Source organism: Palaemon carinicauda, chromosome 20 (genome assembly GCF_036898095.1).
Source record: "Palaemon carinicauda isolate YSFRI2023 chromosome 20, ASM3689809v2, whole genome shotgun sequence".
NCBI lineage: Eukaryota > Metazoa > Arthropoda > Malacostraca > Decapoda > Palaemonidae > Palaemon > Palaemon carinicauda.
This window is the reverse complement of record NC_090744.1, coordinates 6,102,639-6,114,090: the sequence shown is the minus strand read 5'-3', so window position 1 is coordinate 6,114,090 and position 11,452 is coordinate 6,102,639. Positions and strand designations below refer to the sequence as shown.

Below are 11,452 nucleotides of genomic sequence, written 5' to 3'. Positions count from 1 at the left end.
AGCCAAGGCAACAGGTCCTTACCTAGCTAACCTGAACTCCTCTCCCACCTAGTGAGACCTAAGAAAATGCAAATTAAATCAGGTTAGGTGGGTACATACAGCTGACCTGACCTTCCCATAATCTAGCCTACGATGTTATACACTGCAACTAAAATCATGGTCCAGATATAGAATCCAAGGCAACCCTTTCAAGGTATTGCTACACAGTGCTGCATATTATATAAAGCAAAAATTGGGGCTGCCTTTTATGTTTAAACAAGATTCAGTTCCTTTCCCTACCTTACCACTAACCAAAATTACAGGAATGTGTACTAAGCTTAACCTAACCTAGTAGGATGGATCCTTACCTAGCCAGACTAAGAACAACATTCCCCACTACCTTACCTAATGTGATTTACAATACTTTAGATAAAATCAAATTATGGAGGTATATCCCAACTTAGCCAAACACAAGACACAAATTCCTGTGCAAAATTTAACTCAAATAATCATAGCTTTACTGTACAATTAACAGAGATTCACAGCATAACTCTTGGTAACTGGATCATAACTTATCAAAACTGGATTTAGGTGTAAGATGAGGTAGTTTGTTTACTATCTTTGGCGGATTTTGTTATAAATTTAAAGAGGTAAGAAGATAACTTGAAAAGTCTCACAAATATTAAAAGAACTGTTGTCTCAATCTTTCCCCTGCTTTATAAATCACATGTGAATAATTGTGTTTATGCTACTGTTATTTGGGTGAAGGACCGTTTTGTTAACATTTCTCTTGAAATATTCGTTAACTGACCTTTTGAACTAAATGAAGCTTCCAAAAGTTTTATGTTACAGGTCTCAGAAATGTTTATGTAACAGCAATTTCTTAGAGTGTAAGGAGTTACTTAATGACTGATGTATTAATAGAAGGTGCTTGTGTGGAAAAAATTATGTAATTGTTAGGTCCTCTTCATTTACTTACTGGCTACCATGTTTGTAACAAGTACTTTAGGGTAATACAATCTAGTTATACTGGCATTTGATTAAAGCAAGTTTGGTGTAATCAAGTTCTATATGTTTACTAAGTGACATAGATTCATCGATTAAGAAAAGGGGAAGTTACAGGGGTTGAAGACCCCAATCAATGAGGACAACCAAGAAGTACCCTAGGCTAGGTTAGGTGGGTGTGGTTAAGACATGATGCATCCTAGTCTTTCACTGTTTTCCCCCACCCAAAACCTAGGTTTCCTAAGATACAATTGTGCTGTGTGTTTTTACACCTGGTTTTAGTGTGATTTATACTTACCATATCAGTTATTCGTACATAGTGTAATACATTAAATTTTGTTTTATGGTATTCCCCCCTATAAAATATCGCTTCCCCCTGTGAATCCATGATAATTGCCCCATTCAAGAGGTTTAATAAGTTAAAAATAAAGGTTTGAGCCAATAATAATTTTCTAATTATAGGAAGTAGGTGACGAGTATTGTTCATTGAAAAATATCAGGCCGTAGGTAATCCTATATTCTTAAAAAAACTAAACTCATGATCGTCTATTCATTAATACTAATAAATAGATTTTTAAAAGGTCCTTTTAGATAAATTGTAAAAGTAAGAAATTCATGTTCAATTCCGCAATATAACTCTACAAAATGGTGGAAGAGACACTGAAATATTTACACGTTTTTTTATATCCGGTTTATCAGGAGCAATGAGCTATGGGAGACAAAGTTGAGGGCTTATTATTTGGCTGTACTTCAATGAAAGCATAGTATATGAAAACCAGCTACCTGCAGTAACTGGAATTCTAAAGGTAAGGTTAATAAAGAGCAATGTTTATTAGATTTGAATAGTATAAAAAATGTCGTTTTTCGTTGATTGAGGTCAAATTGAGATTGGATTTAACCTTTTATGCATTATGATGATTAGAGATGGTCAAAGTTTGTGGATTGGGGAAGATTTAATTAAAATAGTTTTATTCTTAGCTATTCACGGCAGAATTCACTTGTTAGATTATTACACTAGGAATGTCTTCTATCTGTACTGCATTGACAATTGATACGTTGACTAATTCTAGATTTTGCCAATTGAAGGGAGTTACAGGTTATTAGTGCTCTTATTACAAGACTAAAGTAGTATTAGATTATTAATGAATTAAGATGGGATTTGATTGCCAAGAGATTAGTATTGTGTTGGATTTCTGTTTGTTCCTACACAAATACAAATCGTCATCTTTTAGTGGGAGTATTATTTCAGCTTGGCTGGAACTTGAATGATAACTATCAGCACACAAAAGCCACTTTTGACTTCACCCACTGGGTTGTACACACGCACGCTGTTTCTCTCCCTATCTCCAGGAAACCAATGGTGGATAAAGGCTGGATTTATATAATTAAAGGATAAAGTTGGATAGGTTTTTTTTTCATTTATTTTAGGTAACATTGGTTAAGCATTAGCAAAAAAAAAATTGTTTTTTTTAGCATGAAGCATTAGCAAAAACACATTGTTGTTTTGTTAATGTTAAAGACATTACTCCGGTAAAACCAGGTTGCTAGTTTGATAGTGTTGGATAGTTTAGTCCATCGATAAAGTATACCCCGTAGGCCAAAAACCAAAACGTTGAGTAATCTCGTCAATGAACTAATTGTGTGTGAGAGAGAGAGAGAGAGAGAGAGAGAGAGAGAGAGAGAGAGAGAGAGATGATCCATAGACCAAGGCAAGATAGTGGAATTGGTTAATTCATTGATTGAAGGTTTACCAAAAAAGATCCACTCGTATAAATTATCATAAGATGGTTGGAGGTAGATTATGGAGGATCCATACATCATATAATAAATTTAATGGGCCATTTAAATTATGAGTGATATATTTACTTGATAAATTTAGCAAGTAGCCCTTTTTCAGGAGAGTGAAAACACCACATTGATTATTCATTTCCACAGCACTATTGTATACTAAGCAATATCCTACATCTGAAACTCTTACCTTGACAGTAAATCCTATTTTTCCTCAGAATTTATTCATAACTTTTTTTTATACAAATATTCTATAGAGTTGTGTCTTTGACCAGGTATCCTCTGTGGTGTAAGGTAGAATGTTTTTATCTAGTAAATATGATCTACAATCTCGAAGAAAATTGCAGGCAGCAATTTGAGGATTTGGGGAGATGCTGTTAGTCAGTGAATTACCAGAGGCTTGTCATTAGATTATTGAGGTGAAGTATGTCCTTGTTAGGATTTAGAAAGCAATACTTTTTCAATTTACACGATAAACTTTTGATTGTCTTGTTTGTCCTTTTTTATCGTTAATCCTGTGTTCTCAGAACATCTTATTAAAAGTATATGGCAGTAATTTTAGTCTTCGAGAAGCATTTTAAACGTTATAGATGCTTTCTCAGCAAAGATCTGGCAGTAATTTGTCTTCTAGAAGCATTTTAAACACGTTATAGATGCTTTCTTAGCAAAGTTCTGGCAGTAATCTTAGCCTTCGGGAATCTATTTAAAACTTATAGATTAGTCTTGATATTGAAGCATACAGTAAAATGTTTTAATAGAACATATATCTGTAAAATTAATATTTTTCATTGATTTTTCAGACTAGAATCATCAAAAGAGGAAATCATCTATACCTCCTGCTCAACACAGAAAATCAAACTACGAGGGTGCACTTATCATAAAGATCAGCAGCGAACAATCTAGGATTTGCTACAACAAAGGAGTTCCAGAAATCTTCCGAGGAAGGCAAAATAATCGACGAATTACATTAATTTCTGATTCAAAAGGAGGACCAAGTAGTCTCGGTGAAGTGACCAGTCTGTCATAAAATTTTTATGAAGTATTAGACGACCCTTATAATTTTGAATATTTGTAAACGGAATCAGTATTTTAAAGGTTTTAAATAGAATTACTAAGTATTAAAAAGCTAATATAACTCTCTCTCTCTCTCTCTCTCTCTCTCTCTCTCTCTCTCTCTCTCTCTCTCTCTCTCAATAAGTTTGTAAGTTTAATCTCAAGCCTTCATATCAAATAATTGTTATAGTTTTTCGTTAAATTAATAATTTTCAGGACATTTCATTATTTTAATTATTCTGGTCACGTGTAACATTCCAAATACTGGTTTGCAGTAGCATATCTTAAATCATTTTTTATATCCAGTGAACGGGCATCATTGTTTAAAAACGTTTCAATGACAAAATTTCTCTGAAAAGGATAAAATCTCTTGTCTACTGGTTTTAAGTTTTGCGTATCTTTTGTACAAATGCTGCAAATAAGTGTCTATCTGGCTATTCTAGTCTAGAATACAATATAGTCTATATAGTTAATAACAGTTGTAGTTTGGATAATCTTACGAATTGGATTTATATTAAAAGCCCATATGTAAGGAATGGTGATTTAATACGAGTTTCAGGGAAGTATTAGCTTTTTCATGATCTTAGGAGATGGAAACCGTCAGTGAAGTAATTATAAGTTGTCATTCAGGAATATTCCTTAAAGTAAATGTTCTAAGAGTGGTTTTGATGTAAAACTTCATGTCAAAGAGTTGGTTTAACGTATTATTTCAAGTCTGAGTGGTTTTAATGTAAAACTTCGTCAAAAAGTGGTTTTAACGTTTTAGTTCCTCTTAGGGAGGTTTTAATGTTAAACTTCATGTCAGATGGTAGGTTTAACGTATTATTCAAAGTCTGGGTGGTTTTAATGTAAGAATTCGTGTCAAAGAGTTGGTTTGACGTATTATTTGAAGTCTTGAAGAGTGGTTTTAATGTAAGATTTAATGTCAAAGAGAGTGTTAAACGTATTTTTTCAAGTCTGAGTAGTTTTAATGTAAGATTTAATGTCAAAGAGTGGGTTTAACGTATCATTCAAAGTCTGGGTGGTTTTAAAGTAAAACGTTGTCAAAGAGTTGGTTTAACGTATTATTTCGAGTCTTAGTGGTTTTAATGTAAAACTTCAAGCTTATTCTTGAAAGGCTTAAATGAGTAACCATACTAAAAGAAAGAGTTAAGAGATTGCTCCAGAAACAGCTTTTTCTCGATACGTAGGCTAAAATTGACGGGTTATGAGAATGTGGGAATTACACCAAACACGCGTTTCGAAAAGGGACATAAATGAGGAATTGCACTTGGAGCACTGCTTTCTAGGGAATAATAATAATCGGGTAGTGATCAATTATTTAGAATAACATGAGTAATTACCTATTGGAATGCTTTAAAGACAAAACTATGGGTTTCTGATAAATATTTAGTGAATATCTGCGAGATTCAGTTCAAGGTAGCATTTTCAAGGAGTATTTTATAGTTCATTACTTTCAAAATATTTACAGAGATTTGAGGGTAAAGTTATGGTTGAAATTTTCCATTGTAATAGAAATATAGGTTGTTTCTTTTAAACCTATCAAAAGCTGTTTTTTCAGTTAAACTTGCTTTGAAAATCCAATAAAAAATTTCATATAGATAGGATGTGAATTGAAAATAGTAAATATGGATTTTTCACATATAGAAAAGCAAATATCAAGTGCTTAAAACCAGTAGTCATTTATATATAATAAAAATTTTGTCATGATTTTATTGCACAAATGTTTATCATTTAAGTCTTGAGACATGAGATGCTTGTTCAACTCATAACTGTACATTGGCTAGAATGATTATTTGAAATATTTTGTTGCGAATAGTAAGTGCTACTTAATTATGTTAATTGCATCAGTAAAATTTGTATGTACAAAAGTACTTGAAGATACAAGAGCAAGGATTTTGAATGGTAATTTATAGCAAAAAGGTGACACATCAGTGGTAATGGTATGACATGTATATTAGATAAGTAAAGGTAAAAGACCCAGCAATGTTTGACGTCAGTGTGTAGTAAAATAGGAATTATGTACTAGGTTCATTATTGTCAGAGCTGGAAAGGGTTCATTCATGACATTAAGTACAGGATATGTGAATAGCTAGTTAGAATCAACTTCTTCATTCATAATGGAAATGAGACGTTTTATGTTAAGCCATCCTGGTGTTTAGCAAGGTGGAGTTATTTCTTAATATCACTCATGAAAATGTTAAACCCTTAGATTTTGTTAAATCTTCAAACGTGAGATAGACAGGTAAGACGAATCATATGAGTGTTTGACTCTTAAACAGCCTTTAGTCAGTGAACTATTTCTTAGAAAGTCCTATTAAATTGCAAAGGCTCATATTGCGAGCAATATTGATACTAACAGCAACGATATAGACTTTGTGTGTGTGTATAGATCAAACGAAGCATTCCTTGTTTACAGAGAAGTTTTTCAAACTCAAGGTCTAATCATTTAAGATTGGTCTTGCATATCTATTCCAATTTTGAAAAAGATCAAAATCCTATGTTTTACCATTTCACATGGGGCAACAGTTAGAAATACCTACCAACTCCCTTTGCTAAAACCTAGGATTGCTCAACCTAAGACGTTGAATTTTCCTTATGGATGAAGAAATTTATTCTGATTAGCTATTTTCCTTATGGATTAAGAAATTTATTCTAATTAGCTATATCTTAAGGATTAAGAAATTCATTCTAATTAGCTATTTCCCTTATAGATTAAGAAATTTATTCTGATTAGCTATTTCCCTTATGGATTAAGATATTTACTCTAATTAGCTAATCAGATAATTTACTCCATATCAGGAGTAAATCCTTCCCAGCTTTGACTATAAGGAACTTATGATATGACAATGTTAGTCCTTAATACACATTTTAACCACTGACGTCCAAAAATGCTGGGCCATCTACCTTTACATAGTCAATGTATGTACTTATACCCTTAGCAGTGTTATGCCACTTGCTATAAATTATCATTCAGGACTTTAGCTCTTATATCTCCAAGTATTTTCGTCTATAACAATTTTTCTTATGCGATAAAGCTTATCAAGTAGCGTCCATGACAACAAAATATTTTAAATAATTTTGAAATCTTGAAATATTGTTGTAATAACGTAATATTGCTTTGTTGGCTTTTAAGATATTTTACCATATTTAAACATTGTAAAATGTTAAGAATTCCGAAATAAAATGCATATAAAAAGTATATTACAATTTTTATTATGGTTACCCTGGTATACAATAAGAAAAACATGAAACTAAAAACGAAAAAAGATAATCGGAAAAAATTAAAAAGAAAAGAAAACGGAATGACATGGGGTATTCTCCCTAAATGAAACCTCATATGACTGAGTGTTCTCCCTATACGTCCCCCTACCCCTTCTAGCAGCAGAAAATGTCTTATTCCCCACGAAAAATGGGCCAAAAGGCTCATGAAAAAGTTCTCTCTCCCAACTGGCCACTTGTTCGTCTGGACTGTTATTTACCCCCCACATATAAGAGTTCATTCACCCCCCTACTGGTGTATGAGAGCAGCAGTACCAGTGTTTATATTGAATATAAAGTACTAAGTCATGATGGCCGAACTGTATCTCGGTATTCAATTTGGGTCAAAGTCCACTTATTAATTCATTTGTCAAGTAGATTTTTTCCTGACTAAAGTCATGATAATGAATGGCATTGTTATTTCCATTAGTTAATAGTCCTCAAAAGCCTCTTATTCAATCTTGAAGCTATTAAATAGATTTTTTTTTTGTTTGAAAGTGTACATAAATACGTACTTAAACCCTCTAACTAACACACTATGGCTGAAGGAAAGCTTAGAAATTCGCTTAAAGACTTTTATTGTAGAAGATTGAATACCAAATATGAACAGGTTTCAAAGTAATCAGTTTAGTTATATAATTGAATACAAACACTATGAAGTCAATAACATATATCAAAATCATGAAACTCCATTTTCAAAAGCTTGAAACGCCGTAGATTCAAAGAAAACTTAATTTTTGTCATCAAGTTCACGAGTAGACAATGAATGGCTTTTAGTTAAGTCACCCATCGTCCAATATGATGCATTGAATGACAAGATCACGTTTTCTTTGTTTACCGGACAGTACCCATTTTCTTTCTTTGAAAACGTAGCTATGTTTGAAGCTCAGCATTTGAGGTTACATATTTTATGACTGTGTAATGAAGCAGTGCTTTATCTAAAATATAAAATTATTAATAAAAAACGAAGGAAAAGGAAAGCCCACCAAGGCCATCCCCTGTCCCACCTAGTAACTAGAAACTAAATGCAAAGTTGATTTTTTTTTTTCTGATGAAGCAATGTTACTAGGCCCTTGAATGCTTTCCTTTTCCTTCTTTTTTTTTTCTTTTTTTTATTAATAATCTTACAAACAATGATATCAGGATTGTGATTTAAAGGCTTCAGGGATAGTTTGAAGCTCTCCTTAAGTTAAATGGTAAAACATTTACATCATTATTTACATTACTATAAAGCAGATTCCAGCTATTATAGTTACATTAAATCTTTGACGAAACATGAAATTATACACTTACACAAGAAGTAATCATTAATATTTCTAAAATGGAAACCAAATTTAAACTCTAATATAAGTAAGAGTGTCATTTTCAAGCCTTTGTTCAATCTGAGAGAGTGATCCATTACTACAGACACCTGAAGCTCACTCAAAAGCAGGCAAGATCCACAAATGCCATGTTGCCTCCCTGTCTCGTCCCATTTCATGCACATGATTGAGTCGGGTAAAAGAGAAGACATACACAAGACTACTGCCCTGACCATCCTTGCTGCTCCTCCCAGCAGACAGTCAGATCGGACCGAAGTACGCATTGATCTTACATGTGGACACCTGAATCACTTTAGCTGTGTAATAAAGTTTTCAAATACAAACCCTAATTAAAACGATATAGCTAATTTAAACTCAAACACTATATAAAGCTAATAATACCATTCTAAAAATATAAATTTCAAATAACTATGAATAAAAATGACTTTATAAGAATTACTTTCTTTTTACAAGCGGATAAACCATTTTATGAAACGTGATTCTAACTGAATGTTTACCTGCAATTTGAGGTAGATCAAGTTTTGATTCAAAATTTAATATAACTCCTGATAATAAACATAGGCCTACAACCAAAACCAAAAAAAATACAATACTCTTGTAAGTTTAATTGTTTTAAACACCCAAAGAATTGAATAAAGTCAACCATACTAAATACCATCTTCAGGTTATAATCTCTTACTACAATATACTATCCTCAGCATATAAACCTCTAATATATCACAATCGTCGTATAACTATTCATAATGCTAACCTCATCTTATAAAGATATATTTCCTATAGTATCCTCTTCTAATAAACGTTTATTATACCACCAAGAGCATATATTCCTTTACTAAGTATCCTCAGCCAATAATCAAGGGAGATAACTCTTTAATACGTATTTCACAACAGGTCCTGTGAAACTGATTATATATATCACGAGTTACAGTCGTAATGGGTATGATGAAGATATATTTAGTAATTAGAATTTCATACTTTCTGAATTTTAGCTCTAAGCAGTTTTTAGATTAACCTCGCCTTAAATGAAGTTTAAAAATGCCTTTTTTTAAAGTTACTAGAGTGAGCTCAGACAAAAGAGACAGTTCTTAAGACTTTAAATTAACCTAGCCTGAAGTGAAGTTAAAAACGCCTTTTTAAAGTTACCAGAATTAGCTCAGATAAAAGAAACAGTTTTCAACAGACTTTAGATTAACCTAGCCTGAAAATAAGTTTAAAATGCCTATTCAGTTGCCAGAATGACCTCAGACTAAAGAGACTTCCTAACAGACTCAAGATTAACCTAGCCTGAAATGAATTTTAAAATTCCTATTTAAAGTTACCAGAATTAGCTCAGAGAAAAAAGACAATTCTTAGTTTAACAGACTTTAGATTAACCTAGCTTGAAATGAAGTTAAAAACGCCTTTTTAAAGTTACCGGAATTAGCTCAGACAAAGGAGACAGTTCTTAACAGACTTTAGATTAACGTAGCCTGAAACCAAGTTAAAAAGACCCTTTTGAATTTACCAGAATTAGCTCAGACAAAAGTGACAATTCTTAATTTAACAGACTTTCGATTAACCTAGCCTGAAACAAAGTTAAAAAGACTTTTTTTAAAGTTACCAGAATGAGCTCAAACAAAAGAGACAGTTCTTAAAAGACTATAGATTAACCTAGCCGGAAATAAAGTTAAAAAACACCTTTTTTAATGTTACCAGAATTAGCTCAGACGAAAGACAGACAGACGGAGATGACGTTAAGGAGTACGATATTCTCTACTTAAAACTGACACTAAGATGAATAGATATTAATTAATAGATATAACTTAAGCATTTCTCGTAACACGAACGTCTCTGAGGTACTAAATACCTTTTAATGTAATTTAAAAATATTATCAACGAAGGCAAATATATCTTTAGATTACTAAGCAATAAATTATTTACAATACCCAGAAGTTCATTAAGATAACGATATTTAATATTGACGAATTCATTACGCGATTTAATTCAGAATATAAAGAAATACTAATAAATTTTTCTATGCAACTTGATTATTGTTAAGAAAATGTATGTCAATAAAGAAACATCAAACTCAAATCTCTATGAACAAAAAGATTAATTATAATCGGATTCTATCGTTTATTACGAAAATAAACTTTCTTTTTAGATAAGTCAGCAAATCAAATAATTATTACCTCAAAACTCTAAAATTGATTTCTTAAAAAAAAAAAAAAAAATATTTTCTTTCAATTCATGTGAAAAATAAACTTTTAAGTTAATACATGGTTATCTCAAAAGATCTATATTAAGGTCGATACTTAAATTTCAAGGGATTTTTATTCTATATTACGAGCTATTCCCAAAATCTTAAGATACCAATTTTTTAATCTCTGTTTACTGAAACTGAGGATCCTACAATCTTGGAAAACAAAAATACTGTTTTGACTGACTGGATGATGTACTTGCTGAATGGATAGAGGATTTTTTAACTTTTTCACATAGTTAAATGAAATTACTTTATAAACTACACTACGTAAATTACAAAGCAATACCTATCATAAGTCTACATGAAAAAAAAAAAAAACCTACAGTCCTAATTTGTACCTATCTACATAAAACAAATCTATAACTAAAATCCTTTCAGGCTGACTGCCTCAAGAAAATACTGACCAAAAAATGGCTTACCTAGTCCACATTGGGATATGACCTATTGAAGGAAAAAAAGCCTAAAGAATGACCTAGCTTCTCTTTAAGAATCTCACACCAATCATTCAACACTGGCACAACAATCCCTCATTCCTTGCAGTGGAATTTATACCACTTCTGGTTTTTAAGAGAGAGAGAGAGAGAGAGGAGAGAGAGAGAGAGAGAGTGAGAGAGAGAGAGAGAGAGAGTGTGTGTGTGTATGTGTATCCCTTCTGGTTTTTAAGAGAGAGAGAGAGAGAGAGAGAGAGAGAGAGAGAGAGAGAGACGTATCCCTTCTGGTTTTTGAGAGAGAGAGAGAGAGAGAGAGGAGGAGAGAGAGAGAGAGAGAGAGAGAGAGAGAGAGAGAGAGGAGAGAGAGAGAG

At 32.3% G+C, this 11,452-nt stretch overlaps 1 long non-coding RNA gene across 1 annotated transcript; it reads left to right on the top strand.

The window, feature by feature from the left end:
- Positions 1 to 1,673: 1,673 nt before the first annotated feature.
- Positions 1,674 to 4,779, top strand: LOC137660137 (uncharacterized). Its single transcript, XR_011047615.1, has 2 exons — positions 1,674 to 1,790; positions 3,573 to 4,779. It is a non-coding gene; the product is annotated as an uncharacterized lncRNA (long non-coding RNA).
- Positions 4,780 to 11,452: the final 6,673 nt, after the last annotated feature.